This window comes from Schistocerca serialis, chromosome 11 (assembly GCF_023864345.2).
Source record: "Schistocerca serialis cubense isolate TAMUIC-IGC-003099 chromosome 11, iqSchSeri2.2, whole genome shotgun sequence".
NCBI classification, from domain to species: domain Eukaryota; kingdom Metazoa; phylum Arthropoda; class Insecta; order Orthoptera; family Acrididae; genus Schistocerca; species Schistocerca serialis.
The window spans coordinates 174578140-174586828 of record NC_064648.1 but is presented as its reverse complement, the minus strand read 5'-3'; positions in this window follow the sequence as shown (position 1 = coordinate 174586828).

The window sequence follows — 8689 nt, the reverse complement described above, 5'->3', positions numbered from 1 at the left end:
TGCGCCGGACCGAGACTCAAACTCAGGACCTTTGCCTTTCGTGGACAAGTGCTCTACCGACTGAGCTACCCAAGCACGACTCACGCCCCGTCCTCACAGCTTTACTTCTGCCAGTACCTCGTCTCCTACCTTCCAAACTTTACAGAAGCTCTCCTGCGAACCTCCGCTGTAGAGTGAAAATTTCATTCTAGAAACATCCCCCAGGCTGTGACTAAGCCATGTCTCCGCAATATCCTTTCTTTCAGGAGTGCTGGTTCTGCAAGGTTTGCAGGGGAGCTTCTGTAAAGTTTGGAAGGTAGGAGACGAGGTACTGGCAGAAGTAAAGCTCTGAGGACGGGGCGTGAGTCGTGCTTGGGTAGCTCAGTTGGTAGAGCACTTGCCTGCGAAAGGCAAAGGTCCCGATTTCGAGTCTCGGTCCGGCACACAGTTTTAATTTGCCAGGAAGTTTCATATCAGCGCACACTCTGCTGTAGAGTGAAAATTTCATTCTATTGTGTAGAACCTGTTGGCAGTGACATGGAAGGCATAGTATACCATTATCAGAGCCTGTTCTGTTGATGGCGCTAATGGAGCGGTCTAAAGTTACAGTTGTAATTCATAGTGTAATTAATTTTGCTCACTGACATGTTTTGCATTCAATTTCAAAATAAAACCATGGTACCAGTCATTGTTTGGGTATCAGACTGGAAAGTTACAGTTTTAAGACACCCCAACCTTAAAATTAATAGCTGTGATCAATATTATTTTCAACAAGTTCCTTCACTTCCTACATCATCATGGATCAGTCCAATATAATGTTATTACTAGACTTAACTTCCAAATGATACAAGTCATGCTTTTAAGAGGAGCCTTCACGATGGCCTTTGTGTTTGTCTGATTTAAATTTATTTCTTGTCTCGTATCAAAGACTGAAACACTGTCAAAAACTGGTGCTTCTACCTTGTCACTCAGTTAAAATACACCATGGCACATACAGGCGTTAATAAAATCTTGGCATTTAAATATCTGATCAAAGAGAGAGCCAAATTCCTAAGTGCATGTTGTAATTACAGTGTCAGCATATATGCAGATCGGTAATGCATCACTTCAGATAAAGAAAAATAACAATTTGTTCCGTTTATACGTAAGTAATACTTTAATAGTTCAGTTGTAATTTCTGTTGTCAGGAAAGATACCCCTAAGCAAACGATGTCAACTTGTTTTCAAGAGGCGTTTTCACTGTTTTCCACACTTGATTTTCTGAATTATACCCGTTGTTAAAAGCTTTGGCAAGTAAGGTAATTTGTTGATCTCCACTGAATCTTAAATAGTATTTTAAAACGGGCAAATAAGTAAAGCACTCATAAAATTAATAGTAAACAATTTAAAGGTCAGCTTGTCAAACTTCCAAAACACACTCGAATTTAGGAATTTCATAGCAGAACTGTCACTGCTTTTTCTCGCTAGATTAGGAACACTTAATTATGTTGATGTGTACATATCTAGAACATCCAATATAAAAGACTTATGAGGGCGCAGAACGAAACACATTTTCATCCATGTTTTGACACTTCGTTTTTTGCCAAATTCAGATTTGGCGGACACCAGTGATCTCTGGCGGACACTCAATGATATGATCTTTGGCCGGCACGCGCTAGAGCCATCTATCGGTCGGTCCGGTAGAACAGCATCTCTCATTTCGCTAGCTTTAGACGCCTGTCAGTTGCTACGGACACTTTTATAGACGTTCCTATTAACATGGTTGTGTTTTGACTGTCCTTACGTTACATTCGATCTGTGCATGTTAATAAAACCATTTATGTTCACTTTCAAGCCGTAACCGCGTGTTTATTTCAAGTTCGATAACAACAGGTTACGGGCACAGTCACCAGCAGTTTATTTGAAGTGAATAAAGAACTACGTTTTTTTCGTCACATCAGATCGCAGATACAGAACGCCGATATCATGTCCGTGCTAATTCGTTGCCGTTAATTGAAAGACTGAAAGAAAGAGAAAATTACAATACATGACAATTTGCAATGAAAACTTATTTACAGCACGTAAAGTTGTGGCAGTGTATAACAGACGAGATCAAAGATGAAGCCAAGATATGCACTGCAAGGGCCAAAATAATCTTATCAGTTGATCCTGCTATTTATGTGCATCTGCAGAGCACGTCATCCGCAAAAGAAGCGTGGGATAAATTAAAACAAATTTACGAGGATTCAGGACTTTATCGAAGAATAGGCTTGTTGAGAACGCTTTTAACAACACGATTAGAACTGTTCGTCTGTGGAAGAATATGTGTCGAGAATAATTTCAGCGTCAAATAGATTGAATGATCTTAACTATGAAGTGAAAGACGACTGGGTGCTTACTTTCCGTAAGCAAAATAGTGCAACAGGGTCACTCAATCATTTTTGACAATAGACGCGGTCGCATTCGAAATACAGAGACGAAATTGATAGTTACAGCATCGTTAATCAAAGGAATGTATAGGCTGGTCCAACCACGTGATCGCAGTGTAGAAACAAAATGTGCGTTCTTGTTTATTGTTGTGAATCTATGGCATAGAAGATTAGGCCACCTACACTCAGATGCGATGGAAGAATTGCGAAACGGTTGGGCTAATGGCATCAAATATAAAGGAGCCGTCGACACTCCGTGTGTTACGTCTATAGAAGGTAAGCAAACTAGGTTTTCGTTTCCTCACTACACTTCTAGAGCTAAAAGAATTTTGCAGTTAGTGCATTCAGATTTGTGTGGTCCAATGCACTTCGATTGGCGGAGCTAAATATTTTCTAACTCTGATCGATGATTTCTCTAGAAATTTTTTTTGGTATATTGTCAGCAATAAATACCAAGTACCTGACATTATATGCAATTTTGAAAAGTTCATAGAGAATCAGACAGCCGAAAGGCTTTTTATCTCGCAAACTGATAATGGAAAATAATATGTAAACAAAAGACTGATGAAATTTGTAAGGGAAGGAGTTAAACATGAAACCACTATTCCATACACTGCAGAACAAAATGGTGTTGCAGAAAGGTCCAATGGAACAATCGCAGAAAAGGCAAAATGGTATGTTATTTGAAGCGAAATTGCCTTCGAATTTTTGGGGAGAAGCAGTTTCCACTGCAGTTTATCTCATTGAAGGTCATCAACAAAAGCTTTGAACAACATAACGCCAGAGGAAGCTTTTTCAGGAAAGAAACCTGTCCTCTGACATCTAAGATTATTGGGCAATAAGGCATTTCTCCGCATACCAAAAACCATTAGGCACAAATGGGACAAGAAATATGTTCATTATATACTCGTCGAATACTGTGAAGACATCAAGGCATTCTGGTTGTTCTATCCGGTTCAACAAAGAATCATTAAATCCAGAGATGTGATATTTAAAGAAGTAATAATTCAAGAGAATAATAACAAGCCAGGAACATGTGATCATTTGCTGGAACCAAATCAAATATCTATTCTGTTCGCAAATAAGGAGGAGAACATTACTATTCAAGATGCCTCAAGGGACAACAGATCAGATAACAGCATTTCAGAAGAAACAGGCTCAGTCGAAATAGAAGAAGAATCTGAACTGCCTCAACGAGTGCTCAAGATCTTCCAGAATACCCATACCAAAGAAGATGGATGATTATGTGGCCTATTGTACTAAAGAAGATTCACAAGAATCAGAACCATCAACTTTGGAAGAAGCTTTGCAATCCAAGGATTCAGAGAAATGGTTTCAAGCAATAGAAAAAGAATTGAAGTCACATGCGGAAAATAAAACTTGGGAATCAGCTATCCTGCCTCAAGGCAAAAAAGCGATTGATGCTAGGTGGGTCTTTAAGATAAAAAGAGACTTAGAAGGACAGATAATTCGCCATAAAGCTCGACTTGTAGTTGAGGAATGTTCACAAGTTATGAAGAAACATACTCACCAGTGATACAATACAATTCACTCAGATATTTGTTTAGTCTAGCTGCTAAATACGACGTGGACATTGATCATTGTGATGTGGTGACAGCGTTTTTGCAAGGTGATTTTATGTTAAAATTCACACAGTTGACTACGTCACAAAAACAGTCAAATATGAAGGCATTAAGAGACTCAAGAAAGCAGTGTATTGGCTTAAACAGGGAAGTCGCTGTTGGAATGTCAAATTGGACAAAGTTCTACTAACTTTAAATTTCAGCAGGTCCACTGCTGATCCATGTCTTTATCACAGAAACCAAGTAAGTGATATATTAATTGAAGCTGTTTACGTAAATCACATGGTGATATTTTGTAACAATATGCAACAGAAAATTGCATTTAAAGAACAACTAAAATAACAACTTAAGCTAAAGGACCTCGGAGAAGTATCCAATTGTCTAGGGGTCAGAGTGACAAGAGATTATAAGCTTGGACTATTGTGGATGGATAAGACTGATTATATAAATCAGATTTTACAGAAGTATAAAGTGGAAGACTGTAATCCAGTATCCACTCCGCATGACAATAACCAAGTATCAACTCATGAAATGTGCCCAAAAACAGAGAGAGAAAGATATGCCATCTAGGAAGTTCCATATAAAGAAGCCGTAGGTAGCTTAATGTATGCACAACTAGGTACTAGACAAGATGTACTGTACGCAATTAGAGTTGTGAGTCAGTTTAATAATAACCCTGGAATATCCCACTGGCAAGCTGTAAAGCGAATCCTAAGGTATATAAAGGGAACTAATGTCTTCAAGCTACAGTTTTCCAAAGAAGATCATGGCATCACAGGTTACACTGATGCTGGGGACATAGGAGATAGAAAATCAACCACTGGTTTTTTACTTATGTCACGAGGTGCAGCAATTTCATGGAATAGTAAAAAACGACCAACAGTAGCCTTCTCGACGACAGAAGCAGAATATATGGCTTTAACTTCTACATGCCAGGAACCACTTTGGCTGCAACGTCTGCAAAGAGAGATATCCCCCTTTCCCAAAAGAGGGCTTGATAAGATTGTTTTGTGACAACAAAGGTGCAATTGATCTGTCAAAGACAAGTGGGTACAAAGGTCGCACTAAACACATTGAGATCAGGCGTCCTTTCATCACGGAAAAGATAGATAGAGGAGAAATCACAGTGGAGCAAATTTCCACAAATGGAATGCTTGCACCTATGATGGCGAAGCCACTGCCGAGAACCAGACATCAGCAACTGACACAAGAATTTGGACTCTGAGACTGAAGTACTGAGAGACATCACTTCTAGTGGGGGTGTTCGAATTCAGAATCGATGCCTCTGCTACATACACTCCAAGAAATGGAAAAAAGAACACATTGACACTGGTGTGTCATACCCACCATACTTGCTCCGGACACTGCGAGAGGGCTGTACAAGCAATGATCACACGCACGGCACAGCGGACACACCAGGAACTGCGGTGTTGGCCGTCGAATGGCGCTAGCTGCGCAGCATTTGTGCACCGCCGCCGTCAGTGTCAGCCAGTTTGCCGTGGCATACGGAGCTCCATCGCAGTCTTTAACATTGGTAGCATGCCGCGACAGCGTGGACGTGAACCGTATGTGCAGTTGACGGACTTTGAGCGAGGGCGTATAGTGGGCATGCGGGAGGCCGGGTGGACGTACCGCCGAATTGCTCAACACGTGGGGCGTGAGGTCTCCACAGTACATCGATGTTGTCGCCAGTGGTCGGCGGAAGGTGCACGTGCCCGTCGACCTGGGACCGGACCGCAGCGACGCACGGATGCACGCCAAGACCGTAGGATCCTACACAGTGCCGTAGGGGACCGCACCGCCACTTCCCAGCAAATTAGGGACACTGTTGCTCCTGGGGTATCGGCGAGGACCATTCGCAGCCCTCTCCATGAAGCTGGGCTACGGTCCCGCACACTGTTAGGCCGTCTTCCGCTCACGCCCCAACATCGTGCAGCCCGCCTCCAGTGGTGTCGCGACAGGCGTGAATGGAGGGACGAATGGAGACGTGTCGTCTTCAGCGATGAGAGTCGCTTCTGCCTTGGTGCCAATGATGGTCGTATGCGTGTTTGGCGCCGTGCAGGTGAGCGCCACAATCAGGACTGCATACGACCGAGGCACACAGGGCCAACACCCGGCATCATGGTGTGGGGAGCGATCTCCTACACTGGCCGTACACCACTGGTGATCGTCGAGGGGACACTGATTAGTGCACGGTACATCCAAACCGTCATCGAACCCATCGTTCTACCATTCCTAGACCGGCAAGGGAACTTGCTGTTCCAACAGGACAATGCACGTCCGCATGTATCTCGTGCCACCCAATGTGCTCTAGAAGGTGTAAGTCAACTACCCTGGCCAGCAAGATCTCCGGATCTGTCCCCCATTGAGCATGTTTGGGACTGGATGAAGCGTCGTCTCACGCGGTCTGCACGTCCAGCACGAACGCTGGTCCAACTGAGGCGCCAGGTGGAAATGGCATGGCAAGCCGTTCCACAGGACTACATCCAGCATCTCTACGATCGTCTCCATGGGAGAATAGCAGCCTGCATTGCTGCGAAAGGTGGATATACACTGTACTAGTGCCGACATTGTGCATGCTCTGTTGCCTGTGTCTATGTGCCTGTGGTTCTGTCAGTGTGATCATGTGATGTATCTGACCCCAGGAATGTGTCAATAAAGTTTCCCCTTCCTGGGACAATGAATTCACGGTGTTCTTATTTCAATTTCCAGGAGTGTATTTATCTTTACCACAGTTGCTACAGACACATTTATAGATGTTACTATTAACATGGTTGTGTTTTGTCTCCCCTTGTGTTACATTCGTTCTGTGCATGTTAATAAAAACATTTATGGAAGGTAGGAGACGAGGTACTGGCAGAATTGAAGCTGTGAGGACGGGGCGTGAGTCGTGCTTGGGTATCTCAGATGGCAGAGCACTTGCCCGCAAAAGGCAAAGGTCCCGAGTTCGAGTCTCGGTCTGGCACACAGTTTTAATCTGCCAGGAAGTATCAAAAACATTTATGTTCACTTTCAAACCGTAGACGAGTGTTTATTTCAATTTCGATAACAACACTTACCACAGAATTTTTCTGTCTCAGTGGAGTTTTTAATGTCATTTTAGATGACAGGGCAATTGCCTGTGAGGATGTTTTTCGTAGGACGATTTTCAAATGTTTTTACACGTGATGGGCACATACACAGTGTGACAGCTTATATAAGTGATTATTTGAGTCGAAATTTATACGAAAATGACATTTATTGGTCTCAAACTGTTTGCAGCTTGCAGGTATAACTTTCACTTCAGAGAAGGAAGACAGAAGTGCAACAACACAAAAAAGTGTGGGTCCGAATAAAAATCATTACTTAGTACACAAAGGAACTCTCACACATTATACAAGAAGGTTGAGGAAGAGGAATCTTCATTTTATATTTTTGAAAGTCGAAGCATCAGTTTTTTATTTGTTGCATCAAACTGCACCCAGAATTACTAAAAGAAATGCAGTGTTACGATCTGCCACCACAATGCGTGAAAAACTGGTTTGTTTAAGTTTAAGATTCGCTGTCACTCCAGTGCAAATATTTGGGCAATAGTCATATCTCCCTCAATACCTTTGCTTTCAAGATTTGTAGGTTTTCTTTACCTCTTCTATGTGGCTTTTAATAGTTGCAGTGCCTTATTTGTACTGGGGACTACCAGTGAAACAACATACGCATTGACCGCTGATGCCTGCAACACTGTTTCACACCACTACCAGAGAGCTACTTAGCAATTAATAAGCTTGTCACAAACATACATTTAAACAAACAACTTGCAGTGTCTGAAGGTTTCAAACCATTTCTTTACGAATCGCTACAAATGCCTAACAATATACAAATAAATTCCACCTACTAATCAGTATGATTCTACCCACAGTACTTTTTCACTTCAAGTTACAGATATATTGCTTGCATGTCATAGCTAAATGTTAAATACCACACCAGTATGTATAAAAATCCACTTTATAAATGTAGTAAAGGGCAAGTAATTAGTATGTTCATGAAATACAATTCATATTGCCTCACTGTATGAATTACTCTTTCATCATTTATTATGAGGTTTAACAAAAGAAATAACAAGACAATTTTATAATATATAATAAACAAAAAGCGACTGATATTAACCACTAAAATTACAATGAAACAAAATACAGAGATCTCCAGATGGCAATGTATTGGGAGAAAATGAGCTTGGGGATCATGTGATCAACAATGAACAGATGTCAAAACTTTCTTGTTGAGGATCCTTGGTGGTGCCGTGACGTGATGTGATGGGATGGAATGCCCAGTGTGGATGCCGCCATTTGAAATGCACTGCAGAATGTTTTGATGGGACAGATGTGATGTGATGTAATGGCCAGTTTGAATTGGCCTTTAGGATCTACTGAGTGTTTGCCAGACGTCAGAGACAGATAAAGATAACAAATTGACCCACATTGTCTGCTTGTGAGAGCACTTTCCAAAGTGTGAAGTATAAAACAAGTTTCTGGTACATGAAAGAAATTGGGAGTGTGTCACAACTACTCCCAATTCCCTACTGCCCATGAACCCACAGATACCACCGTCCCACCCTTGACTCCTAGCTTTGGTACTTGAACGACCTATCACAGCACAAAATATAAAACAAGTACTTCATGGAAAACACAACACATCCCCTGGTCACGACCATATTCTCTATCAACAAATAAAAGAATACCCTGT